The 27939-nt window shown below is 44.6% G+C and overlaps 2 protein-coding genes across 6 annotated transcripts in view; one reads left to right on the top strand and one right to left on the bottom strand.

Moving 5' to 3' along the window:
• Window positions 1-27939, bottom strand: part of RFX2 (regulatory factor X2) — a 185955-nt gene that overhangs the window by 106492 nt on the left and 51524 nt on the right. For all 5 annotated transcript variants that reach the window (XM_079918169.1, XM_079918171.1, XM_079918167.1 and 2 more), the window contains one exon: window positions 4395-4462. The gene's annotated coding sequence lies outside the window, so the exon portion shown is untranslated. The remainder of the gene's footprint in view (window positions 1-4394; window positions 4463-27939) is intronic.
• The window catches only part of ACSBG2 (acyl-CoA synthetase bubblegum family member 2), a 66423-nt gene that overhangs the window by 8384 nt on the left and 30100 nt on the right, over window positions 1-27939 (top strand). The window lies entirely within an intron of this gene.

The raw sequence follows: 27939 nt of genomic DNA, 5'->3' as shown, positions 1-27939 counted from the left end.
AGACAAATATCATATGATATCACTTATATGTGGAATCTAAAAAAAACATGATACAAATGAACTTATTAACAAAACAGAGGGACTTCCCCGGTGGTCCAGTGGGTAAGACTCCGTGCTCCCAGTGCAGGGGGCTCCGGTTCGATCCTTGGTCAGGGAACTAGATCCCACATGCATGCCACAACTAGGAGTCCAAATGCTGCAACTAAGAGCCCTCATGCCACAACTAAAGATCCAGCATGCCACAATGAAGATCCCGAGTACCCCAACTAAGACCCAGTGCAGCCAAAATAAATAAGTAAATACTAAAAAAACAAACAAACAAACAAACAAAAAACCAGAAACAGATTCACAGACTTAGAGAACGAACTTATGGTTACTAGGCGGGGAAGGATGGGGGGGAGGGATAGATTGGGAGTTTGGGATTGAGGTGTACACGCTGCTATATTTAAAATAGACAAGCAACAAGGACCTACTGTATAGCACAGGGAACTCTGCTCAATATTCTGTAATAACCTAAATGGGAAAAGAATTTGAAAAAGAATAGAAACATGTACATGTATCACTGAATCACTCTGCTGTACACTTGAAACTAACACAACATTGTTAATCAACTAGACTCCAATATAAAATAAAATTTAAAAAAAAAAAATTTCTCTTACGATGTCCACTCTCACCCTTCTGTACCCTCTGAATAGGTGAACAGCCTTTAGAGCTGGGAACCTCTTTCTCAGTTATTTCCTCTGAAAACCTGCTCATTGGGCTGGCGCCTCCCTGTGGAATTCCAGAACCCTTCTGTCCTGGTGCCCCAGTTGAAATTGCAGTTTCCAGCCCTGTCCTCCAGTCTCAGTAAATTCCAGCAGGGCAGGGACCTCTTCTGTCTACTCTCATCTCTATCATCTAAAGCAGAGGGGTTTTTGTTGCTGTTGTTTGTTTTTCTCAATGAACCAATTCTTGGTTTCATTGATTTTTTTAAGGAAGTATTTATTTATTTGGCTGTACTGGGTCTTAGTTGCAGCATGTGGGATCTTCGTTGTGGCATGCTGGATCTTTAGTTGTGGCATGAGGGCTCTTATTTTCAGCATTTGGACTCCTAGTTGAGGCATGCGTGCAGGATCTAGTTCCCTGACTAGCGATTGAACCCGGGCCCCCTGCATAGGGAGCCCGGAGTCTTAGCCACTGGACCACAGGAGAGTCTTAAAAAGCAGAGGTTTTTTTCCTAACCAAGAGTGACCCTGCCCCACAATGTCTGGGGATGTTTCCGGCAGTCACGACTAGGGGGTGCTGCTGGCATCTAGTCAGTAGAGACCAGGGATGCTCCTCAACACCCCGCAGTGCACAGGATGGCCCCACCACAGAGAATTTATCTGGGCCCAAATGCCAACGGTGCCTAGACTAAGAAACCCAGCATTAAGCCTTTGGGGAAAGATTGACGCCCCAGTTCGTACCACGCACCAGAATGAATGTGTTAAGCCGTGTAAACCAGGGTGCCTCCCACCCCCAGCATCTGTGAATGCCTCCTCTCTCCCTCCCCAGTCACTCTGTGTGTTTCAAATGTGTGTAGCATCCTAGTGCCTCCGCAGGTCAGATGATTATGGAATGCAGTGTCTTCTGGGGGTCCGTGGAATCCCCTAACCCAGGGGGGATCTCCCCTGGGATGATTCTGCCCCCTGTGAGACACTGGGCAATGTCTGAAGACACTTTTGATGTCACAGCTGGGGCAGGGGGAGCCCCTGGCGTCTGGCGGGTAGAGGCGGGGCACGCTGCATCCCTCCAGGGCACAGGATGGCCCCACCACAGAGAATGATGTGGCCCCAAAGGCAGCAGCCCCAAGGCTGAGAAACCTTGGTCTAGAACTGGGCTTGGAACACAGCTGTTCCTCAGTAAATCACTGTCGAATAAATGGACGGTGGAATGCCAAGCCTGCAGGTAAAAATTTCTTGTCCAAATCTAACTTTAAAATTTTTTAAAACTTTGAGATAAAATATACATAACATAAAAGTTACCATTTAAACTACTTGTGAGTGTACAGTTCAGTGGTATTAAGTACATTCACATTTTTGTGCTACCATCGCGCATCTCCAGAACTCTATCCTGAAAACTGAAACTCTGTCCCCATGAAACACTGACTCCCCAGCCCCTCCCCCAACCCCTGGAACACACCATCTACTTTCTGCCTCTGTGGATCTGACTCCTCTAGGGCCCTCCTATGAGTGGAATCAGACAGTATTTGTCCTTCTGTGTCTGGCTTCTAGCATCATGTCCTCATGGTTCATCCATGTTGTAGCGTGTGTCAGAATCTCCTTCCTTTTTAAGGCTGAATAATGTTCCATCGTGTGGATGGACCACATTTCATCCGTTCATCCATTAACAAACACTTGGGCTGCTTCCACCTTGACTGCTGTGACTCATGCTGCTATGAGCAAGGGGGTACAAATATCTCTTCAAGACCCTGCCTTTTATTCTTTTGTTGCCCCAAATCTCTTAAGGCTAGGTGGGCAGAAACCTCGCAGAAACGCTTCCATTGGCAAAATGTAGATGAAAAGAACGCTATTCTGTGCTTGTATGAAGGGGTTTAAGCCTCTGATTATAATCCAGAAAAGATATGGAAGGGTTGCTCTGAGATTCCTCTTTAGCTTTTTATTGTAATTCCACAATTTCCCACTCAAACAGTGGTTCTATATTATGTTAGGGCAGAAGGAAAACAGGTGTGAATTTCCAGCAGGGAATTTCAGTTCAGGACTTACCTGCCCTCTATTCTGTCACTCTTAGCTCCCCCTGTATTCTTATTCTGGCCCAAGTCATCCCTTATCAAAAAGTGCCGGGTCCCTGCTGACACAGGACACCCAGGGCTTCCAAGTGGATGGAGGAAAGGCTGACATTTCCCCCTAGTGGACTCTGCTTTCTGTCCCTTCCTGAGAGAAGGCTTTGCTTGCGTAAACACACAGCAATCTTTGGAAGACGATGTAGGGCACAGTTTGGAGGGAAAATGGCAGAGTCTGCAGTACAGGAAGCACAGAACCAGAAAAGTTGGGTAACAGTGGAAGGAACGGGGGTGTACCCAAGGCAGTATCTTGAATGCTTTGCCCTCTTACCTAAAGCCCTGGGGCAAGTGACATCAAGGAGAAATCATTTATAAGGTGTGGCCAACTTGTCCTGATTTCTCTAGAACTTTCCTGCTATTAAAACTGAAATTCCAGGGGAATTCCCTGACAGTCCGGTGGTTAGGACTCGGTGCTTTCACTGCCTGGGGCCCAGGTTTGATCCCTGGTTGGGGAACTAAGATCCTGAAAGCTGTGAGGTGTGGCCAAAAAAGAAAAAAAGAAAAGGAGAAGGAAAAACCCCCGAAACTCCAGTTCCTCAAGAAGTTAGACAGAGTTACCACATGACCCCGCAATTCTACTAGGTATATATCCAAAGGGATTGGAAACATTCGTCCATACAAAAACTTGTCCATGCATATACAGCAGCATTACTCATATCTAATAGCCAAAAAGTGGAAAGGACTCAGATGTCTATCAACAGATGAATGGATAAACAAAATGTGGTATATTTACACAATGGAATACTATTCAGCCATAAAAAGGAGTGAGGCACTGACACTTGCTACTATGCAGATGAACCCTGAAAACATGATGCCAAGTGTAGTGAAACGGTCACAAAGGAACACATACTGTATGATTCCATTTGGGTGAAATGTCCAGTAGAGGCAAATCTATAGAACAGAAAGTGGGTGAGTGGTTACCAGGGGCTGGGGAGGGAGGAACTGAGGGGCTGCTAAATGGATACGAGGGTACGGGTTTCCATTGGGGGCAGTGGAAATGTTCTGGAATTAAACAGTAGGGATGGTTGCACCATGCTTTAAATATGCTAAAAATCACTGAATTGTACAATATACTATGATGAACTTCATGTTATGCGAATTATACCTGAATAATAATTAAAAAATTTTTTTTTAAACCTGAAAGTTCCATGTCGCAGGGACCACCTCAGCCCCGAGCAAACCAGATGGTTGGTCACTCCAGCTGTTGTAGGTGTAGGTTTGGTTGCAGACAGGTTGATATGGAGTCCCTGCTACCCTGTGCTGACAGACAGTCTTACTTACTGTTGTCAGACACACTGTGAAGAAAGGGCTCCAAGATCAAACGATGCCAGTGCCCAGCAGCTCATTAAAGGCACTGAGAAGTCCTTCAATCTGAGTTATGACCCCAGCCTTTGGAACCATTCAGACTTGAGTTCTGGATGCTAGCTGCATACTCAAGGGCAAGTCACGTAATCCTCTAACTCTAGTTTCCTCTTCTGTATATATCAGTAACTAGGGTTAGAGTTTCCTCTAACCCTAGTTTCCTCTTCTGTTAAAAAAAAAAAAAAAAAAAAGGTTTCCGATGAAGACCTACCTCGTGGGGATTCACTGGGATGTGCTCTGTAACGTGCCAGGGATACTGAAGGTGCCCAAGAGATGTTACTAGTATCAGAAAAAAAAAAAAAAAGCCATTAGTAAAAAATGTTAATTCTAACTGCATTTCCCAAACCTATTAAACCGAGTGACCTATTTCCCCCTGCTAACACCCCTCACCTTGGGAAATGCAGTTTACTATTAGGAATTGTCCTGGTGGGGGAAGGGAGGAATTAGGAGTTAGAGATTAACATATATACATTACTATATATAAAACAGATAACCAACAAGGACCTACTATATAGCACAGGGAACTCTACTCAGTATTTTGTAATGACCTATAAGGGAAAAGAATCTGAAAAAAAAAAGATACATATGTATGTATAACTGAATCACTTTGCTGTACACCTGAAACGAACACGACCTTGTCAATCAACTATATGTCAACACAAAAATAAAATTTAAAAAAAAAAGGAATTGTCCTGGTGTATTTCCAAGGAGTTGGCTGTGAAATGAATTTCTTTGCCTCAAATCATCTCATGATGAAGCTGCAGATGTGTTCCCACAGAAGGCTTGTGAGATGTGGAGCGAGCACGGGATTAGGTGTCTGGGTTTGGGGTCGGACAGGCAAAAGGGGAGCAATTTTGATCAAAGGCAGGGGGCGCCATGGAGCACTTGGCCTCCCAGAACCTCAGTTTGAAACTTCAGCATCGAATGATTCCAAAGATGGGTTTCTTCCACTTGGAACTGTCCATGACTGAAAACATCACATTTTTTTTTCAGGAAATAACTTTTTATTTTATATTGGAGTACAGTTGCTTAACAATGTTGTGTTAATTTCAGGTGTACAGCAAAGCGATTCAGTGATACGTATACACGTATCTATCTTTTTTCAAATTCTTTTCCCATCTAGGCTGTGATATAATATTGAGCAGAGTTCCCTGTGGTATATGGTAGGTCCTTGTTGGTTCAAAAGGATACACGCACCCCAATGTTCACTGAAGCACTGTTTACAATAGACAAGACATGGAAGCAACGTAAATGTCCATTGACAGAGGAATGGATAAAGATGATGTGGTACATATATAAAATGGAATATTACTCAGACATAAAGAGAATGAAATAATGCCATTTGCAGCAACATGGATGGACATTACATTTTAAGATGGGGCATTGAGACAAAAAGAATGACAGAAATCTGGGATCATCCTAAACAGCCAACAATAAAGGATTGATTGAATGAAGTAGCATTCAGCTAAGCAATGGACTATCATACAGCAGTGAAAAAGAATGCGATGAAGCTATGTGGGCAGGTGTAGGAGAACGGCTATGATCCACATATTAAACAACAAAATAGTAAATAAGCACAGAACATTGAACACTGTTGACAGCATTTTTAAAGGGGGATATTTGTTTCAAAAGGGGATAAACTTACCCATGTAAATACTGCCTTTTTAAGTAAATATGTAAACATTTTTTGAGTGCTTACTCTGTGCCCGGTAATTCCCCATCCTTTGTCAATATTAACTCATTTTGTCTTCACAATAACTCTTGTATTATTAGTCCCATTTTACATATGTGTTATCTCTTGCTGTGTAAACAACTGTCCCCAAATTTAGCAGCTTAAAACAACAAACATTCATGGTCACAGAGAGCGGCTGTGGGTCAGGAATCTGGGTGCGGCTTCACTGGGTGGTTCTAGCTCAAGGTCTCCCATGAGGTTGTGGGCAAGCTGTTGGCTGGGGCTGTGGTCTCATCTGAAGGCTCAACTGGGGAAGATTCTTTCTCTCTCTCTCTCTCTCTCTTCTCCCTCCCTCCCTCCCTTCTTTTCTTTCCTTCCTTCCTCCCTTTCCTTCCTTCCTTCCTTCCTTTCTTTCTCTCTCTCTCTCTTTCTTTCTAAAATTGTGGTAAAAACACTTAATATGGTACGTACCCTCTTAACAAAATTTCAAGCGTACAACACAGAAATGTTAACTGCAGACACAATCTGTAGAATTTATTCAGCAGGTCTCTAGAACTTATTCATCTTGAAACACTGAACCTTGACACCCATCAAACAGAACACCCCACGGGGAAGAGCTCTAAGCTCACTCATGTGGTTAAGGCAGGCCTCAGCTCCTCTCGGGCTATTGCCTGGAGACTTCCGTTCTTCACCTCACAGGCTGTTTAAGAAGCTGCTTGCGTGTCCTTCTGACATGACGGTGGGGACCTGGCAGCTGGTCTCCCCCGTACACTTGAGACGGAAGCCACTGTCTTTTTATAACCTAAGCTCAGCAGTGATGACATCTCATCAGTTCTGATATAATTGTTAGAAGGGGATCAGTAGGTCCAGCCCACACTTGGGGGAGAGGATTACATAAAGATGTTGATACGAGGACGTGGGGATCATTGGGGGCCGTCGGGGGGCATTTTAGAGGCTGCCTACCACTTTGGGGGGTACACAAGGGTTCAGTCAAACTCACAGAGCCAGGTAATAAGCTGCAGAGCTGGGATGTGAACCCAGGTGGTCTGGCTCTGACACCCAAGTGCCTGACCTCTAAGCTCTCCTATATCTCTTCCATGTTCTTTTGCAGCGTGCTTGTATATGTAGAGAATATTCCTGGAAAAACAATAAATATAAACTAAGAATACACATAACAGGAGGAGGGAGGCTTAGCTCTTCACTGTGTCCTCCTTTCACCCTGTTGAGGCTGTCTGTCTGTCTGTCTGCCTTTGTGTGTATTTACCAAGTGCAAGTATTACGTTTCCAATCAATTTTTTTTTTTTTTTGGTCAAAAACTCCCAGAGGCATAACAAAATGAAAGGATATTTTCTGCTCAAATATGAAATAAAAATCGAACCACCAAAAAAAAAAAGGTTAACCACATGTTTACAAGAAAAGAATTAGCCAGTGAAACCACAAGACCACTAAAAACTAGATGAGTCTAAGAATGGTACGAAAATACATCCTCCCGGGAGTTTTCCAGATCTCCTGGAGAGCATTTACCCTCTGTGGTTGTTAAAACTTTTTTCCCCCTCCCAGAAGGAATTCTTCCTAATTGACTGTTTTTATTTAACGAATGTCTGTTAATTAACCGGTGCCGTTAGAACTTTAAAGGCCATTTAAGCATTGGTAGGTGGTTTTGAGAGCCATTGATTTGGTGCAGACCTGAATGCGAGTATCTGATCCCTTCAAAGAGAAGCACGAGAGCGCAATTTCCACAATGACTGGGCTTCCGAAAAGTGGATTTCGTGTGGAAAGCACCTGTGCGGTGAGACGATCTTTATTTTTCTCGTGGTTTTCTCGCCATCCGTTGTCACATTTCTCTGCGACAGCGAATCATTTCCGTAGCAAACTGCTGTGATCTCCAGCCTGGGAAGGGGCAGGCTGAATACACGCAGAACACATTAAAAAATAATCCCATGTTTTCAGCCAACTGTGTTAACCACTTCCAAGCAACCAGGAAGTAGGGCAATAGCATGGCTGTACCTAAGTTCCATACTGACTGCCAGCGAATGGAAGAAGGAAAGGAAAGGGGGAAAAAGAGAAAAAGTTGAAGAATTGGAGGGAAATGAAAGGGGAGAGGGATGAGAAGGAAAGGAGTTTTTTTTTAAAAAAAAAAAAGGAAGAGAAACACTTCAATGACAAAAGCCGTCAAGAACCCTTACTGCCCACTTTACAGAAATGAAGCTAAGGAGCCCTGGAGCCGCAACTAAAGAGCCCGCTTGCTGCAACTAAGGCCTGGCACAACCTAAATAAATAAATATTTTTTAAAAAATGAAGTTAAGAATCTAACATTCTTAGCTTGATTGCAAGTGTACTAGTTGTAACGGTAACGTGGGTTGACTAGTCAGAACTCCACGCATGAACGTAAGTGACTTTTAGGAAATTATGTAAGGACCTGCCTAACATTTTGGCAGGACAGTCTGACGGGGGTGGGGGACAGGGAACTGGGCAGCTTCTTCACATCTCCACGAAGGACACTGGTTATCCATATTATTTGGGGGGTATCATCCAACTAATATCAACTCTGCCACGTTCATCATTAATTGCAGAAAATCACAAATAGGAAACAGAATACGGAATACCGTAAACTAGGCGAATGAGTTTGTGGAAGACAATATTTACATGGGCGGATCTGGCCTCCCTCTGCGTTTTGGGGTGGATGCCCCTGTGTTTGTTTTTTTTTTTTTTTTTCCAGACCATGACTGTTTCAGAACATCCACTTTTCATTCTCTGTGTTTAAAAACACAGATGGAATAAAATTCCTTAAGTTCTTAAAGTTGTGGTGGATTCTGGTTTTCTCCTAGATTTTCATTTTACGAAGTGGTCAATTCATTTATTTATTTTATGCTGTTATGAGGATAGGTAATAGAATATTAACTCATGTAAAGATATGGACGAAAATCGTCGGATAGCAAGGCTGTAACAGGAAGTGAGAAGATAATGTCTAAAACTGAGGTTAGAAAAGATGCGTGTACCCCAATGTTCATAGCAGCACTATTTACAATAGCCAAGACATGGAAGCAACTTAAACGTCCATTGACAGATGAATGGATAGAGAAGATGTGTACATACACACAATGGAATATTACTCAGCCATGAAGAAGAAATAATGCCATTTGCAGCAACATGGATGGACCTAGAGATGATCATGCTAAGTGAAGTAAGTCAGAGAAAGACAAATATCATATGATATCAATTATATGTGGAATCTAAAAAAAGTGATACAAATGAACTTATTTACAAAAAGAGAAACAGACTCAGGGACATAGAAAACCAACTTATGGTTACCAAAGGGGAAAAGTGGGGGGGAGGGATAAATTAGGAGTTTGGGATTAACATATACACACTACTATATGTAAAACAGATAATCAACAAGGACCTCCTGAATAGCACAGGGAACAGTACTCAAAATTCTGTCATAACCTATACGGGGAAAGAATCTGAAAAAGAATGGATATATGTATATGTATAACTGAATCGCTTTGCTGTACACCTGAAACTAACACAGCATTGTAAATCAACTATACTCCAATATAAAATAAAAAATTAATTTAAAAAAACCCCTGAGGTTAGGGACTTCTCTGGCGGTCCAGTGGTTAGGACTCTGTGCTTTCACTGCTGAGGGCCCAGGTCCAGTCCCTGCTTGGGGAACTAGATCTCACAAGCCATGCAACGTGGCCAAAACAACAACAACAACAATAACAGAAACTGAGGTTACTACCAAAGGAAACAGTCAAGGTATCCATAATGGTTGGCTCCTGGGGGGGGATACTTGTGGAATTTTAGGAGGCAGAGGTGGAACAGGGCATTTTTGCTTTGTTATAAACCTTTCTGATCTTTCTGATGAGCAACAACAACAACAAAATAATGGGTATGAATTACCAATGGGTATTAATTAAAAAGTACAACTCAAAAACCAGGGAATTGCACCTCTGCTGCCTGCTGTGGACACCCCAGATGCTGTGCTGTGTTCCCTCTGGGCCCGGTGCGTGAGACGGACGCTCCCACCAGGGGGAGCTGTGAGAAAAGTTATAGTTTTCCTCTGGAAAAATAAAAATGAGAATCACCCTGGGGAGTCTACAGTAGGAATCTCCGGAACTACCACTCTATGTATCCAATCCATCCCTCTGCCTAAATTTGTGGGGGCAGGTTTCTTTGCTGTTTTTTCAAATTTTATTTGTATTGAGGTATAACTGACATGTTAGTTTCAGGTTTACAGCATAATGATTACATATTTGCATATACTGCAGAACGCTCACCACAATAAGTCTAGTTAACATCCATCACCATACAGAGTTACAATTGTTTTCTTGTGACGAGAACTTTTAAGATCTACTCTCAAGAAATAGAGATGGCCAATAGGCACATGAAAAGATGTTCGACGTCGCTAATTATTTGAGAAATGCAGGTCAAAACTACAATGAGGTACCGCCTCACACTGGTCAGAATGGCCATCATTAAAAAGTCTAAAAATAACAAATGCTGGAGAGGGTGTGGAGAAAAGGGAACCCTCCTACACTGTTGGTGGGAATGTAAGTTGGTACAGCCACTATGGAGAACAGTATGGAGGTTCCTCAGAAAACTAAAAATAGAGCTACCATATGATCCAGCAATCCCACTCTTGGGCATATATCCAGACAGAACTATAATTCAAAAAGATACATGTACCCCTATGTTCACAGCAGCACTATTAATAATAGCTAAGACATGAAAACAACCTAAATGTCCATCGACAGATGAATGGATAAAGAAGATGTACATGTATACAATGGAACATGTATACAATGGAATATTACTCAGCCATAAAGAATGAAATAATGCCATTTGCAGCAACGTGGATGGACCTAGAGATTCTCATACTAAGTGAAGTCAGTCAGAAGGAGAAAGACAAATACCATATGATATCACTTATATGTGGAATCTAAAATATGACACAAATGAACATATCTACAGAACAGAAACAGAATCATGGACATAGAGAACAGACTGGTGGTTGCCAAGGGGGAAGGGGGTGGGGGAGGGATGGAGTGGGAGGTTGGGATTAGCAGATGGAAGCTTTTATACATAGACCGGATAAACAACAAGGTCCTACTGTATAGCACAGAGAACTATATTCAATATCCTGTGATAAACCATAATGGAAAAGAATATTTTAAAAAAAGAATGTATATATACATATATATATACATATATATACACAACTGAATCCCTTTGCTGTACAGAAGAAATTAACACAACATTGTAAATCAACTATACTTCAATAAAAAATATATTGAAAAAAAAAGATCTACTCTCTTAGCAGCTTTCAAACCTGTAATAGAGTGTTATTAACTGAAGTCACCACACTGTGACTGACTTACATCCCCAGGACTTGCTGATTTCATAACTGGAAGTTTGTACCTTTTGACCACCTTCACCCATTTCTCCATTCCCCACCCCCACCTCTGACAACCACCAATCTGTTCCCTGTATCTGTGAGTTCCGTGTTTTGTTTTTGTTTGGTTTTGTTTTTGTATTCTTTTTTTTTTAACATCCTTATTGGAGTATAATTGCTTTACAATGGTGTGCTAGTTGTTTGTGTTTTTTTTAAACAAACACAACTGTATTTCAAATGCATGCCATAACTACACTGAAGGGGGGAAAGTTCTAATCAAAGCAATTTTCTTAAAATACATCTTTTTTGGAGTTTAATTGCTTCACGATACCGTGTTAGTTTCTGTTGCACAACAGAGAATCAGCCATATGCATACACATGTCCCCATATCCCTTCTCTGTTGAGCCTCCCTCCCACCCTCCCTATCCCACCCCTCTAGGTCATTGCAAAGCACCAAGCTGATCTCCCTGTGCTGTGCTGCTGCTTCCCACCAGCCAACTATTTTACATTCGGTAGTGTATATACGTCAATACTACGCTCACTTCGCCCCAGCTTTGCCCTCTCATGTTTTGTTTTTTATAAATTTATTTATTTTATTTTTGGCTGCGTTGGGTCTTCGTTGCTGCACGTGGGCTTTCTCTAGTTCTGGCGAGCGGGGACTACTCTTCATTGCAGTGCACGGGCTTCTCATTGCGGTGGCTTCTCTTGTTGCAGAGCACGGGCTCTAGGCACGCGGGCTTCAGCAGTTGTGGCTCGCGGGCTCTAGAGTGCAGGCTCAGTAGTTGTGGTGCACGGGCTTAGCTGCTCTGCAGCACGTGGGATCTTCCCGGACCAGGGCTCCAACCTGTGTCCCCTGCACTGGCAGGGGGATTCTTAACCGCTGTGCCACCAGGGAAGTCCCCCGTGTTTTGTTTTGATTCTACATATAAGTGAGATCATACAGTGTTTCTCTTTCTCTGTCTGATTTATTTCACTAAGCAGTGTCCTTAAGAACCATCCATATAGTCTTGAATGCCAGAATTTCCTTCTTTATGACTGAGTAGTATTCCATTATACACACACACACACACACACACACACACACACACACACACACACACCCCACATTGTCTTTATCCATTCATCTGTCGATGGACACTTAGGTTGTTTCCAGGTCTTGGCTATTGTGAATAGTGCTGCAGTGAACGTGAGAGTACCGGTATCTCTTCAAGATAGTGATTTCATTTCCTTCAGATATATAACCAGAAGTGAGATTGCCCAATCATAGGGTAGCTGTATTTTTAATTTTTTGAGGAACCTCCATACTGTTCTCCACAGTGGCTGCACCAATTTACATTCCCACCAGCAGTGCACAAGGGTTCCCTTTTCTCCACACCCTCACCAACACTTATTATCTCTTGTCTTTTTGTTGAAGCCATTCTAACTGACTGACGTCTAGTGGGTGACATCTCATTATGATTTGAATTTGCATTTCCCTGAAGATTAGTGATGTTGAGCATCTTTTCATATGCCTGTTGGCCATTTGGATATCTTCTCTGGAAACACGTCTTGTCAGGTCCTTTGCCCATTTTTAATCAGATTATTTGTTTCTTTTGAATTTTAAAAACTATGGACATGTATTACTTTCATAACATTTTTAGAAATTAGTCTAAATATAAAAAGGTAATGGATTAGTCCTATAAAATACTGAGTTGACATAATACAGGGGAAGGAAAAAAAGGATATATGTTCTAAAATTTTGACAAATACAGCCAAACTGTTCTCACCAAAGCTGTACTAATGCACTCCTACCAACAATATACGAGCATCAGCAGTGGGTTTAAGATTTTTATCTTGAGAAATTTGGGGTTAACTACTTAGATGATATATCCCATCATAAACTGTTAACCTCTAAAGTCAGTCCAGAAATATCATTTTAAGATTGTAGCAGTTAGCATTTGACTACATCTAGAAGAAAATCTAACCAAAGCAGTTTACAAAATGAGTTTTATTTTTTTCACTACGCAGGAAATCTGCATGTAAATTGTTGCTGACTTTGATTCAACCACTCAATGTTGTCAAGAGCTCAGGTTCTTAATGTCCTAAGCCGCTGGCTTCTTGTGCCCCTTGCTTGTTGACTCATGATTACAAAATAGCTGCCATGGCTCCAGGCATCACATCCCCATTCTGAGCAAGAAGAGGGGGAAAGGGGAAACATCAACAATTTTTCCTCTCCTGCCTGTCCTTTAAAAGCAGAAAACTCAATCACCAAGATGAATAACATTTCAATGCAATATTTTAAAAAACCAAGATGATGCTAAAAAAAAAAAAACCATAATGAACAAAATGTCAACATTTTAAATAAAGACAGGATGCAACAGGGCTAGAATCAGAGAGAGGTGAGACATGCAAGTACAGGGTCAGATTCTAGTTAATGATCTGAAGGATGCAGAAAAAAGGAGAGTTGGGACACACAACGGATTCAGTGTCACCCACGACAGACCAAAGATCAGAGAGGTGATGTGGGTCTAGAACTGGCATTCTCAGGCACCCTGCCTCTGACCAGCTGTGTGCCTCTGGGCAAGTTACTTAACTTTTCTGTTTTCCCACCAGTGAAATAGGAGACAGTCCTGCTGTGGAGCAGCTGCCAGTCTGTATTAAGCACCGTTTGGTTCTGGGGACCACAACTCAGAGGCTCTCTGAGGGTTGGGATGCTCTGTGAAAAGCTGGGGTGGAGCAAAGTTACAGAACTAAGCAGGATTTCTGTGCCTCCATCACTTGCTTGCTGTGTGACCTCAGCCAAATGGCTCTGCCTCTCTGACCTTGAGTTGCTCTAATGGAGCACATCCTGAGTGTTAAATAATGCTGCACAGTCAGGATAATCTATTTACTTATTACTTAAAAAAATTTTAAAACTCCACATTTGAACGTGGACAACTCGGTGACATTCAGTACATTCACCGTGTTGTACAGCCATCACCTCTGTTTGGTTCCGAGACATTTTCATCACCTTAAGAGGAGGGTCGGGCTTCCGTGGTGGCGCAGTGGTTGAGAGTCCGCCTGCCGATGTAGGGGACGCAGGTTCGTGCCCCGGTCCGGGAGGATCCCACATGCCACGGAGCGGCTGGGCCCGTGAGCCGTGGCCGCTAAGCCTGTGCGTCCGGAGCCTGTGCTCCGCAACGGGAGAGGCCACAACGGTGAGAGGCCCGCGTACCGCAAAAAAAAAAAAAAAGAAAAAGGAGGGTCCACACCCATCAGCAGTCACTTCCCCCTCTTCCCTCCCCCTAGCCCCTGGCAACATCTATTCTACTTTCTGGCTCTATGAATTTGTCTATTCTAGATTCCCCATATAAGTGGAATCAGAGAGTGTATGACTCATGTGGCTTTTTCACCCAGCAAAAATGTCCTTGACGTTTACCTGTGTTGCAGTATGTATCAGAGCCTTATTCCTTTTTTTTTTTAAGTTTTTTTTTTTTTTTTTGGTGTGGACCATTTTTAAAGTCTTTATTGAATCTGTTAAAATACTGCTTCTGTTTTATGTTTTGGTTTTTTGGCTGTGAGGCATGTGGGATCTTAGCTCCATGACCAGGTATCGAACCCATACCCCCTGCATTGGAAGGTGAAGTCTTAACCACTGGACCTCCAGGGAAGCCCCCAGGAGCTTCATTCCTTCTGAATGGCTGCATAATCTTCCCTCGGATGGATACACCATGTTCTGTTTATCCATTCACCCACTGACAGATATTTGGTTTGGGGGCTATCATGAATCACGCTGCTGTGAACGTTCATGTACAAGTTTTTGTGTGGACGTATGTTTTCGTTTCTCTTGGGAACACACCCAGGAGCGGGATTGCTGGATCAAATAATACCTCTGTGTTTAACCTTTTGAGGACCCGCCAGACTGTCTTCCAAACGGGCTGCACTATTTTTTTATTCCCACCAGAAATATAGGAGGGTGGGTATCAGTTCTTGAACCTCAAATCCCCAGCCCTTTACTTCAAGCCACAGACTTTCCTCTCTGCTTCTGCTCTATTCATCCTCCCCCCAGCTCCCCAGGCAGTGAGTGGTGCTTAGATGAAGCACAATACAAACAACACAGGACACAGGACCTGGGTTGGAGGAGGGTTGGTGCCCAGAGAAACTTTCGGATGTGTGAGCATTCCAGTATTTGACTGGTCATTGGAAAAAGTCATTTAAGGCAGGGATTCATTTGGCTTTTTGTTTCCCTTTGTCCCTGAGATCTTCTGTACCCTTTTGATGTGTGGCTCCTAAGTCCTTCTCTTTGAAGATGGATCTGCCCATTGGAGATCCTTAGGTACCTCTTGCATAAATCAACCTCTACATTTTCTAATTTCAATTTCTTCAAGATGGGGGGAATCTCTTCTTTAGATGCTTCCTAGCCTGAAACCCCAAGCAGAGGTCCAAAAAAGTTCTTGTTCGCTTGATCTTGAAGGTCATGGTGATCATGGGATACTAGGGATGGGCCCACAAGGACAAAGGGGTGTCAAGACAAGAATTCTTGGGTTTTCAGCAAAAGCTTGGGAACTGTGGTGAGGAAGCCAATGTTGAGAGCTCTACAACTGAAGTTTCTGATGATACAGATTATCACCAAGAAAAGCAAATTTGTTTTAATAAATAGATAGTATAAGAAAAGAAGGAAGGTGTTGAAATTTCTCACATGACCAAGCAACCCACTGAATACGTGAATAAGCTTTATAAACTTTTCAATAGTCAAATTACTATCCCATCTTTAATGTTCCTGACTATCATGAAGAGCTTGTAATCACAAGAGTGTAGTAAGAGCATAAAGATACTTGAAGAGCACCCTGGATATAGAGCTGGTCCGCCAGTCCAGTCTAGAGCATGTTGGAGATGCCCTGCATCTGGGTTGTCCAATATGGCGGCCACCAACCACGTGTGGCTATTGAGCCTTTGAACTATTGCTTGTGTGACTGAGGAACTGAAGTTTAAATTTAAGCTAATTTATTTTTAACTGTAGCAAAACAACAGTCAATCTATCCTCTTAACCATTTTTAAAGTGTACAGTTCTCACTTTAATAAAAATTTAAATCTAGATATACACACAGGTAGTCACTACCATATTGGACAGGGTAGATTTCCAGTTTTTTCCCAGACGCAATATACCATCTTGCTTAATTCATCAGTCTTTTTTTTTTTTTAAAATTGTGAATCACTATTGTGAATCACTTTTTTAAAAATGGGGGCCATGTGTTTTAAAGTCTTTATTGAATTTGTTACAATGTTGCTTCTGTTTTATGTTTTGGTTTTTTGGCTGCGAGGCATGTGGGATCTTACCTCCCCGACCAGCGATCGAACCCGCACCTCCCGCACTGGAAGGGGAAGTCTTAACCACTGCACTGCCAGGGAAGTCCCTCATCAATCTTTTTTTAATCACCTGTACTTTGGGCTTAGAAACAATGATTTTTTGCCCTTGTATTGCATTGGTGGGTATAATATTTAATTAAATCATGCTGTTAGGGTAACGAGTACAACTGGCGTAAACAGGTTTGGGAATAAACACCTCACCCTCACTAAGCACACAGCTCATCCCATGTGGGATAGATGCACGTGCATTTCAGAGTAACCCCACGAGGGTTCTATATGAACCAGGGCCATCTGCATGCTTTGTAAGGGGGACAGAACCTGAGTTAGTGGGTGAGTTGGTTAATTGGGGAAAGTTGGAGGTTGGCTGAGAGCTTCCCCCTGTTCTCATCCTGAGAGACGGATGTGGAGCAGATCCTGAAAGCAGCCCGAAGTGCTCGGGGTCCGACTCCCCCTTGCCCAGCGAGGGGGGTGGAGGACATCCAGGTGAGTCACCCCTTCCCCGATGTCCAATGCGGGCACCTGCATCCTTTCACAGAGTTGCCCTCAGCTTCAGTTCGTTTTGCCCTTGGCTTTGGGGGAGGGGGAGTCTTCCGGGGTCAGCGGGGTTGGGGTAGATGGATTTTGCCAAATCAGGGCTTTTCTTTCTGTAGCTGCTGCCTCCATGCAATCCTGTTTTCTACTGTCAGACTTTTCTCGATTAAAATGTGCGCGGTGGCCTGGAATAAACTGTCCCTCTGCTTGGAGGAGGGGCTCCTCCACCACTCAGAGAGCATGGTCACTGCTAATGGCCAAGACTTGTGGGGAAAGAAGGGTCCCTGCTGCTACCTTAGCTGGGGCAGGTAACAGAAAGGTAAGACAGGGTCAACGGAGGGATTCGAGTGCGAGACGATTACTGCTTTTGCACTATGTTGGGCTCATTGCGAAGCAGAGGAAAACTGAGCTTGCAAAACGGTTTATTTAGGGAGCATTCAGGATGGACACTGGTGGGAGGGGAGGAAGCAGGACTGGGCTTCCAAGGGAGAGAGAAGGTCACCTGCCCCCAGGGAGGCGGCTGGGACGGCCTCTCAGAGTTGCTCTGAGTTGGGGTGACAGGCAGGGACTGACGTTATGCCATGACGTGGATGTGGGCTGCCCTGAGAAGGGAGCGTAACCCTACACGCTGGGGTGCTATTCAGCGGAGGCTGATCCCAAAGGGCCGGCAGCAGAGGTCTGCTTAGCATTTCCGGAAGCGGGCAGCACGCCGTTTATCCCTGAATGAGATCTGGGCAAGCACTGCAGCATCTCCCCCGTCCTCACCAAGGCTCAGCTGAGATATCTCTGCACAGGTCTTTCCCAAGTGGACTTTTCTGTGGTGAGAAACTTGTGTGTGCATGTGTGTGAGAGTATGTATCTGTGTGAAGACGTGTGAGTGCACGTGTGTGAGCATACATGTATGCAATCGTGTATCTAATGAGGATGCACGTGACTGTGAGCTTGTCATGCATGTGTGTGTGAGCGTGTGTATATATAATTGTGTGTCTGCATAGAAGTTTGTATGTGTATGAGTGCATATGTATGACAGTGTGTATATGTAATTGTGTCTATAAAGGGGTGTGTGTGACTCAGTGTGTGGCTGTATGCAGTTTTGTGTCTGTAGGAGGGTGTGTCTTAGGATGTGAGTGGGTATGATTGTAGGAGCAGGTGTGCATGCATGTGAGCATGTGATTGCATGTCCATATGAAGGTGTGTTTGAATGTGTGTGTGTGTGTGTGTGTGTGTGAGTGTGCATGGAACTCTGTATTTGGCCAGGACTAGCCAGGTGGCTCCACAGTCATTAGGGACCCAGGCTCCTTCCCTCTTGTTGCTCTGCCTCCCTCACTGTCCAGCTCCCCTCTTGTCCAAGGTGTCTGCTTCAGATCCCAGCCTCCCACTAGGGAACTGGGGTGCCATCTCCTTTCCATTAAGGGCATAACCCCAAAGTGACCCCCACCACCTAGGTCCACATCCCACAGGTCAGGATTTAGCCAGACGGCCACATGTCGCAACAAGGGGGCCTGGGAAACAATCTCTAGGTGAGGGGTCTAGAAAAGAAGGGGCAGAATGGCTCACGGCGGATGCTCACTCTCCCAGCCACAGCTGTCTCACTGCTCTGCAGAGTGGCATTGGTCAGTCGTGGATGGGAACCACCCAGAAGGGTCCAGAGACAACGGAACCCTCCTTACTCTTCTCTCTTGGCAGAGCAGAATATTTGGGTAATAAATCTTTATTTATTGAGCACCTGCTGCGATCCCTGCCAGGCACTGTTTTAGGCACTGGAATGCAGCAATGAGCAAAGCCGATGCATAAAGCAGGGCAGCGTGATAGAAAGTGGTGAGGTCGGGGCTGAGACCCACCCAGCTTTTAGACCTCAGCTTGAGGAAACTCTCGCGACCTCCCTGCCTAGGTCAGCCCTCCCCCCAACACCAACACCCTCTTGACCAACATACATTGGGTCTCCCTGCTTGCATGACTCTAGGTTTCCCCGCTGGCTCCGTGAGCAGACCCCATCTGGTTCTGCACATCTTCACGGTCCCAGCATCTAGCAAGATGCCCAGCGTAAGTGCTGTGGCTCCAGGAAAACGTCACAATCAGGTGCAGGAGTGCAGTGCGTGAACGAATGGATCCGTGAAAAGAGAAGCAGGAAGTGCCCCAGAAGCAGGAGTGGGGGCAGGGTGGGGAGGCAGGGACAGCCAGTGACGTCACAAGAGGTGGCTGGGAGGAAGGTTCCAGAAGTGCTGTCAGGGAGGGGAAAATCCCCGCCTTCCTGCCTCTTGTCACCACCACTATCCTGGCTGGACCCGGTAAGTGACGAGGGCCGGGAAGGGGCAGCACATGTTCAGGCTCCCAGGAGGAGCAACTTGTTTATCATCTCTGTGGAAGAAGGAAACACCCTGAGTGCCCAGGTGTCTCGGCAACCAATGCCTTGCTGTGACGGCCAGAACCGCACCTGGTGAAGAGTGGCAGGTGCCAGTGGTATGGGAGAGGGGCACACGAGGGTCCTCTGGGATTCGGTGTCTGACTATCATACTTGACTTTTCATGTATCAATACGTCAATGTAGCATCCAGGCATATTTCGGTAGAAGCCGGATTCACCACAGACACACATTTTGGCCTTGGGATACTCTCAGTATCTTTTTCTACTGCTTTTTTTTTTTTTTTTTTTTTTTTTTGCGGTACGCGGGCCTCTCACTGTCGTGGCCTCTCCCGTTGCGGAGCACCGGCTCCGGACGCGCAGGCTCAGCGGCCATGGCTCACGGGCCCAGCCGCTCCGCAGCATGTGGGATCTCCCCGGACCGGGGCACGAACCCGCGTCCCCTGCATCGGCAGGCGGACTCTCAACCACTGCACCACCAGGGACGCCCCTCTACTGCATCTTTTAACTTGTTGCTGCTGGTGTACAAGAAAGCTACTGGTTTTTGAATATTGACCTTCTATCTAATCACCTTACAGAGCTGTTTTTATTTCTAACAGCTTTTCAGTTGACTGAACAGTCTAGGTAGTCGATCACATTGTTTGCAAAATGGCGATGTTGTCTGTTTCCAATCTTTATTCCTCTCACTTCCTTTTCTTATCTTACTGCATTGGCTAAGTGCCTCCAGAACAATGCTGACTAGTAGCAGTGACAGCTGATGTCTTTGTCTTATTTCTGACTTCATGGAAACTCTTCCAATACTTCTGCTGCCATTGTTAAGTATAATATTTATAGTTCTGGTAGGTAGCCTTTACCAAGAAATGGAGAGTCTTCCATTGCTTACCGGCTAAGGGACTGTCATTTAAAAATGGATATTTCATGAAATTCTCTCTTGAGGAGATGATATAGTTTCTCACACTTGTCCCTTAAATCCAGTGAGAATTTGAATGTTGAATAACTTTTGCATTGCTATAATAAACCCTACATGGCTTTTTAAAATTGTGAAACACATCTTGCGTACAAAATGATGCACAAAACATTTTAACGTACAATTTAATGAATAGCAATAAATGTCTGTGTACCTACTTCACCTTACGAGACACAATATTATTAGAAGATAGAATATTATTAGAAACTTAGAAGGCCTCTGTGTCCTTTTGCTCATTTTCCTCCCTCGCCTGAATGAGGTAACACTGTCCTGAACTGCCTGTAGAGCTTTTCCTTCTTGTTTTACCACCTAAGCGAGGACTAATTTATGTTGCCTGTCTGTGAACTTTATATTAATAAAATCATACTGCCGCCTGCCTCTTTATCAGCATCAAGGCTGGGAGATGCACCCAAGTTTTTGTGTCTGTTCCTACATTTTCATCACTGCATAGCATTCCATAATGGAGGCATGCATTCTCCTGCTGATGAGTATTTGGGCTGTTTCCAGTTGGGGGTTCTTATGAACACGGCCACTGTGATCATCCTTGTCCATGTCTCCTGGGGCTGATGTGCAAGAGTTTCTCTTGCGTATATATCTAACTGGGAGTGAAGATGCCAAGTCAGGGATATGCATGTGTTCACTTTTAACCATTAACACCACAATGCTTTCCCAATGGGACATGTCATCTTTAGTTCCCCTGGCAGTGGAGGAGGGCTCCCATTCTTCTTTCTCTCTAGCATTTGATGCATTTTTGTACATCTACTGGGGGTGAAATAATATCTCATTGTGGCTTTAATGTGCATTTCCCTGATTACCAAGGAACCTTAGCATCCTGTCCTGGGTTTATAGCCTGTTCATGTTTACTGCTCCGTGAACTGTCTGTTCATGGTTTGCACCCATTTCCTATGGGGTTGTCTTTTTAAAACTAAAGAGGAAGTCTTTTCATGTTCTGTATATGAATTCTTTCTTGGGATATAAACAGCCAATGCTTCATCTTGGTCAGTGACTTATCTTCACTTACTGCTTCCTGATGCCTTGATAAACAGACATTCTCCATCTGGCCAAGATTCTTTTAATCTATAGCTTGACGTGACCTCAGCTTTGTGGAAGAATCATACTGCCTCCCCTTATTAGCTGCTCGTGAATGATGAGCTGGTTTCAGGATCAAAGGGAAAGTATTACACTGTGACCACAGGCAAGCTCAGTTTGCCAGGCTCTCGTTTCCTCGTTTGTAAAACGGGGAACAATAACAGTAGCTGCCTCGAAGGGTTGTGAAGATGAAATGAGTCAGTACATATAAAACTCTCAGAATCGCGCTTGCAGAAAGACCCACGTTACCTGTTTTTATTGCTTTTGTTGGTTTGTATTAACCAGAGTTTAACTGTCCCTGGTTTTACAGGGAGCCTCTCAGCCCAAGAACACAGGGAAATGTCTCTCTTTGTAAGGCTCCCTCTACTCCTTCTGTGTATAGAAAAGACGCTGACTGTGCTTGCTATTTTCACGTTATAACTGCCTTGTCTAGTCCAGGGTTTCTCAGTGTCGGTGCTTTTGACACTTGGGATCGAATCATTCTTGGTTGTGGGGTGCCATCCTGGACATTGTGGGATGTTTAGCAGCAGCCCCAGCCTCTACCCGATAGATGCCAGTAGCACCCCCAACCTGTGACACCCGAAACTCTCCAGACACTGCCAAGGATCCTCTGCGGGGCAGGGGTGGGGGAAGCACAGAATTACCACTGATTGAGAACCATAGGTCTATGGAATCAATATATATACATATATATTCATTCAGCTAATATTGATTGAACCCCAGGTGCTGTACGAGGTGTTAGGGATATAATGATCAACAAGATAGTCACATACACACACCCACACACACACAATTACAAAGCTAGATGGTGCAATATAGGGAAAGAGGGTGTAATGAGAGGGTGTAGGGTCCGGCCCAGCCTCGGATAATACAGGAGGTTTCCCTGAAGAACGGACTCATAAACAGAGGAAGCCATAGGTGAAGATTAGTGAGGACAGTGTTTGGAGCAGAATGAACAGCATGTGCAAAGGCCCTGAGGTGCAAAGGAGCTTGGAGTGTGTGTGTGTTGGGGGGGAGGGGTGCAGAGAAGGTTCCAGTAGCTGGAGCTGAGTAGAGGAGGGCATGTGGAATGAGGGGGGGGGCGTCTTTGTATTTATCTCCATATGCCCCTTGCTGCCTGGAGGCCGGCCACGCTGCATACTACCTTCTGCACCCGGAACATGCTAAGCTGCTTCCCACCTCACAGCCTTCGCCCTCACGGTTCCCCCTGCCTGGAACACTCTCTGCAGTAGAACTCTGCGTCCTTCAGGTCTCAGCTCAGATGTCACCTCCTCCAAGAGGCCCTCCCCGACCACCCCAGCACTGTCTATCACAACGCCCTGTTCTATTGTCTCCATTCTGGTCATCATTAATCTGAATTTTTTAAAATTAATGGCAGACACACCTAACACAAAATTCACCATTTTAAAGTGCACAATTCAGTGGCATTCAGTACTTCCACGATGATGCACAAACACCACCACTATCTAGTTCCAAAATACTTTCAACACCCCAAAAGGAAACCATACTCTCGTTAAGCAGCCACTCCCCACCCACCTCCCCCAGCTCCAGGCAACTATGAATCCACGCTCTGTCCCTGCGGATTTGCCTGTTCTGGACTCTTCCCATAAATGGACTCACACACTCTGTGTCTTTTGGTATCTGGCTTCTTTCTCTCAGCCTGACGTTATCGAGGCTCATCCTGTTACCATCTGAATTGATCTCTGTTTGTTTCCTGGCTGTTTCTCCCAATTAGAATGCCCGTTCCAGGAGGGATTTCTGTCCATCTGGTTGCCCGGTGGCTAGAGCGCTGCCCGGCACACAGCAGGTGCTCGGGAAGCACCAGGGTCAGGAGAGTGGCTGACCCCTGGGATGGAGCCCCTCCCTTCCCCCTTGCTGGGTGTGCAGGATGGGTGCTTGGTGGTGGTGAAGCTGGAAGAGACCAGCACAGGCTTGCTGATGGCCACAGGCCCCTGGGGACTTCGTGATCTGAGACCTCTCTCTCATTGTCCCATTCTCAGGGCGTCAGCGGTCAAATCTGGGGTCAGATTGCTCGCATTCTGCACTGTGTCCACCGAGGAGATAATGACCTCTTAGACCGGAGACGCAGAACTTTCCTCTTGAGTCACACACACGTACCCGTCTGCCTGCCCGGTCACCTTCTTTATCCGTTGTCCTGCATCTTGCTTTTGAAATTTAATGTTATGTCTTGGAGAACGTTCCATTTCGGGAACCATGAATCAACATTTCTGGTGTTTTTTAATTGAGGTGAGAGTCACGTAACGTAAAATCAACCGTTTTACAGTAAACCGCTCGGTGGCATTTGGTACATTCACAATCTTGTGCAATCATCTTTTCTATTTGGTTCCAAAACATTTCCATCACCCCAAAAGGAGATTCTGTGCTCATTAAACAGTCACTCCCCAGCCGTCCCGCAACCACAAACCCACTCTGTCTCTATGTACATTTATATAAATGGAATCACACACTGTGGGTCCTTCTGTGTCTGGCTTCTCTCACTGAGCATCGTGTTCTCAAGGTCCATCTGCGTTGTAGCGAGTGTCGGGGCTTCACTCCTTTCGGGGGTCAAATAATGTTCCATTGTACGAATGGACTACATTTTGTTTAGCCATTCACACGTTGAGGGGTGTTCCGGCTGTTTCTACCTTTTGGCTACTGGGAACTGTGCTGCTGTGAACACGGCTGTGCGTTCCTGGTTCCTGGTGTTTTCTTACACAGCTCTAGAACATTCCACCATGTGGAGATTCCATAGTGCATACTACCAGTCCTTCATCGCTGGATACTTCCATTTCTTCCAGTCTTCTGCTGTCCAAACAGGGCTGCAGTGGCCATTCTTTGTATGTAGTTGAAAATTCTGTTAGGTGAATAATACTTTGGTGTTTCCAATTTACTTTGATTTTTTTTTTTTCTCTTTGGCTGCGCTGCAGCCCGCGGGATCTTTGTTCCCCGACCAGGGATCAAACCGGCGCCCCCTGCACTGGAAGTGCAGAGTCTTAACCACTGGACCGCCAGGGAAGTCTCACTTTACTTCAGTTTGCCCTCAAGTGGGAGTTCTATTCCCGATTTTAATTTTTTTTTGTGGAAGCAGATACTTTCTGAAAGTCCTTTACGGTAGCCCCAAACAGCTTGTCATGGTGCTTGGCATGGGGTAGATCTTATATTCCATTAAAAAAAATTTTTATATTTTATCAAAAATTTCACATTGGGGTAGGGATATAGGATTTTGGTGTATAGTACGTCTTTTCTTTTCTACTTTGCCAAAGGAAAACTTTATTTATAAAACATTAATTGACTGGAGGAAATTCTTCTCTGTATGCTATCACCACGTAACACATTCGGAAAAGTGATGAAGACTTTTTAACAATCAACATGTAATTGATATATTATGGACAAGACCTAAGTCTATATTGAAAATGGGAAGCTACTGCTCATATTATTTTCTCCTTATATTTTATCTCTAGCAATACCTGGAAGCCCAGTGAAATTAGCCACAACATATTTTTAAATTGTCCATCCTAAGCATAGTACAGGTTTTTCACATATCAGAGAATTTATTTTTGGTGTAGAGTTCTATGAATTTTCAATCACGCACAAATAGAGCTGGCGGTGTCGTGAACCACAATGTACCCACTACTTGGCTACAATAATTGTCAACGTGAAGTTGACCTTGTTCATCTCCACGCGACCACGCCCCCGGCCTGCTGGTTTTAAAGCCAACCCCAGACAGCACGCTATTATTCCAGGTTGGGAACGCCTTAGCGACAGGGATTCTCTTCTGTAACTGAGTCCCAGAGCCGTTGTTATCACACTTTCAAAAGCCACCATCGTCTCTTCGTGTCACCTGAGATCCAGGCAGCGTTCAAATCCTCGATTGCCTCACGAGCATCTTGTTTGCGCTGGGATCCAGCCAGCAACCACACAGCGCATGCGGGTGATGGGCCCCACCTTGACTGGGGTCCCTCTGGCTCACGCGAGGGAGCCCAGGTTCGAAAGCGGTTGGTTTGGGACTGATTCTGAAGGCTGAGCTGATAGGATTTGCTGGTGGACCAGATGTGGGGGGGAGGGGGGGAGGGGGGAGGAAGAGAGGGGGAGGTGGGAAGGGAGGAAGGAAGGGAGGGAGGGAAGGAAAGGAAGGTGGGGAGTGAAGGGTGAATCCAGGGTGACCCTCAGGTTCGCTCCATCCGGACCTTGGACCTCCTTCTAGTTTCTTCGTCTGCCGCATGCTTTGGGCACGTCTTCACGTGCATGTTTATAGCTTCGTCTAAATCGGCTGTGCTTTGCTCCGCGGATTGGTCTCCTTTGTGTGTATAAGCTCCGCGGAGACTCAAGTTCATCTTCTAAGGCGCCTTTTTCTAGCTACCTGTTTTCACTGAAATACAAAGCCGGTATCTGCTAGTAGAGAACCCTGTGTAGGTCACGGGGCTCCATTCCCCCTGGTTCTGATAGAAATATTTGGAGTTGGTAGAACATTAACCGCAAATCTAGAATTTATAACAACGGCTTGATTCTTATACGGAACACACTGTGGATCACAAACAAAATAATAGTTTTCCTCGCGGAAACCACTGAAACATCACTCGCAACCAGTGTCGACCAGCTAGTTTGCTCTCCAAGGGGACAGCTGAGGATGTCCGGAGATACCTTTTGATTGGAACAGATTCATGTATTGGACTTGTGAGTTTAATTACATGCTTGGAGGGCTGGGGTTGATTAAGGAAACATGTGTGGCCAGTGTTGAATTGTCTGGGAATTTAAAAAATATTTATTTATTTGGCTGCGCTGGGTCTTAGTTGCTTGTGGCATGCGGGATCTTCATTGCGGCATGCGAACTCTTAGCTGGCGGCATGCATGTGGGATCTTAGCTTCCCGACCATGGATCGAACCTGGGCCCCCTGCATTGGGAGCGCGGAGTCTTAGCCACTGGACCACCAGGGAAGTCCCTGTTTGGGAAATTTTGATTCAATTCACGAGCTCATTAAACAACATTTTTTAAGGTATTTATGTAACTGTCTGCTAGGGCTGCCATGACAAAACACTGCAGAATGGGTGCCTGAGTAGAAACTTATTTTCGCTCAGTTGCAGGGGCTGGAAGTTCAAGATCAAGGTGTCAGCAGGACTGGTTTCTGGTGAGGGATCTCTTCCAGACGGCCGCCTCCTTGCTGTGTCCTCATGTGGTAGAGAGAAAAAAAGAGGGCTGGTTTTCTCTTCTTAGAAGGACATCAACCCTGTTGGATTAGGGCTCCACCCTTGGCTACCTCCCTCAAGTCTCCATCTCCAAATACAATCACATTAGGGGGGTTGGGGCCTCAACATACAAACTTTGGGGAACACAATTCAGTCCATGAGAATGACTGTTAATTCATGTTATGTAGATGTTTAGAAAAATGCCGTTTAATAGATTTAAGGATTAACACACTGAAAGTCAAACAAGCTTAAGGAGTGGTGCTTGCCCCTCATCATACACAAAAGGCTTCAAACAGTGGCGTCTATCAGTTCCTGAGTGTGCAAGGACCCTGGGCAGCCAGGAATCTGCAGTCCTCTGCCAATGGATTCATGGCCATGTGACCTTAAGCTTGATTACTAATACAACATCCTCTAAAGGGGCTGCATCAACTTTTACCACAGTATTTGAGAGCCCCTGTTATCCCACATCCTCAAGAATATAAGGTCTTTTTCAACCTTTTTGGTCTTACTTCATCTGATAGCTGAAAATTGCATTGTATTTTCTATTGCGTTTCTCTCTGGACTGAGATGGAGCATGTTTTCCTGTTTTTAAAAGTCATTTAAAAATGTGTTTTCAGAGAATTGTCTGTTCAAGCCTCTGTCCCATTTCTCATTGGGTTATTGATCTTTTTCTTATTGATTCTTTGGCCTTCTTTACATATTAAGGAAATCAGGCCTCTGTTGATTAGATGTGTTGCCTATATTTTTTTTTTCAGTTTGTTGCTGATCTTTTGATTCTGTTCATGGTATTCTTTGCTATGTGAAAAATTTTAAACTTTTTATGTAACAAGATTTACTCTGTTTTTTCCTTTATGCCCTTTGGGTTTTCACGTTGTACTATCTTTTTTAAAAAGTATTTATTTATTTATTTTTGGCTGTGTTGGGTCTTCGTTGCTGAGCGCGGGCTTTCTCTAGTTGTGGTGAGTGGGGGCTACTCTTTGTTGCGGTGTGCGGGCTTCTCATTGCAGTGGCTTATCTTGTTGCGGAGCATGGGCTCTAGGCACACAGACTCAGTAGTTGTGGCTCGCAGGCACTAGAGCACAGGCTTAGTAGTTATGGCACACAGGCTTAATTTCTCTGCAGCATGTGAGATCTTCCTGGACCAGGGCTTGAACCCGTGTCCCCTGCATTGGCAGGTGGATTCTTAACCACTGTGCCACCAGGGAAGTCCCTCATGTTGTACTATCTTTA

Source organism: Stenella coeruleoalba, assembly GCF_951394435.1.
Source record: "Stenella coeruleoalba genome assembly, chromosome: 3".
Lineage (NCBI taxonomy): Eukaryota > Metazoa > Chordata > Mammalia > Artiodactyla > Delphinidae > Stenella > Stenella coeruleoalba.
The sequence above is the reverse complement of the archived record's forward strand: the minus strand, read 5'-3'. Positions and strand labels throughout refer to the sequence as shown.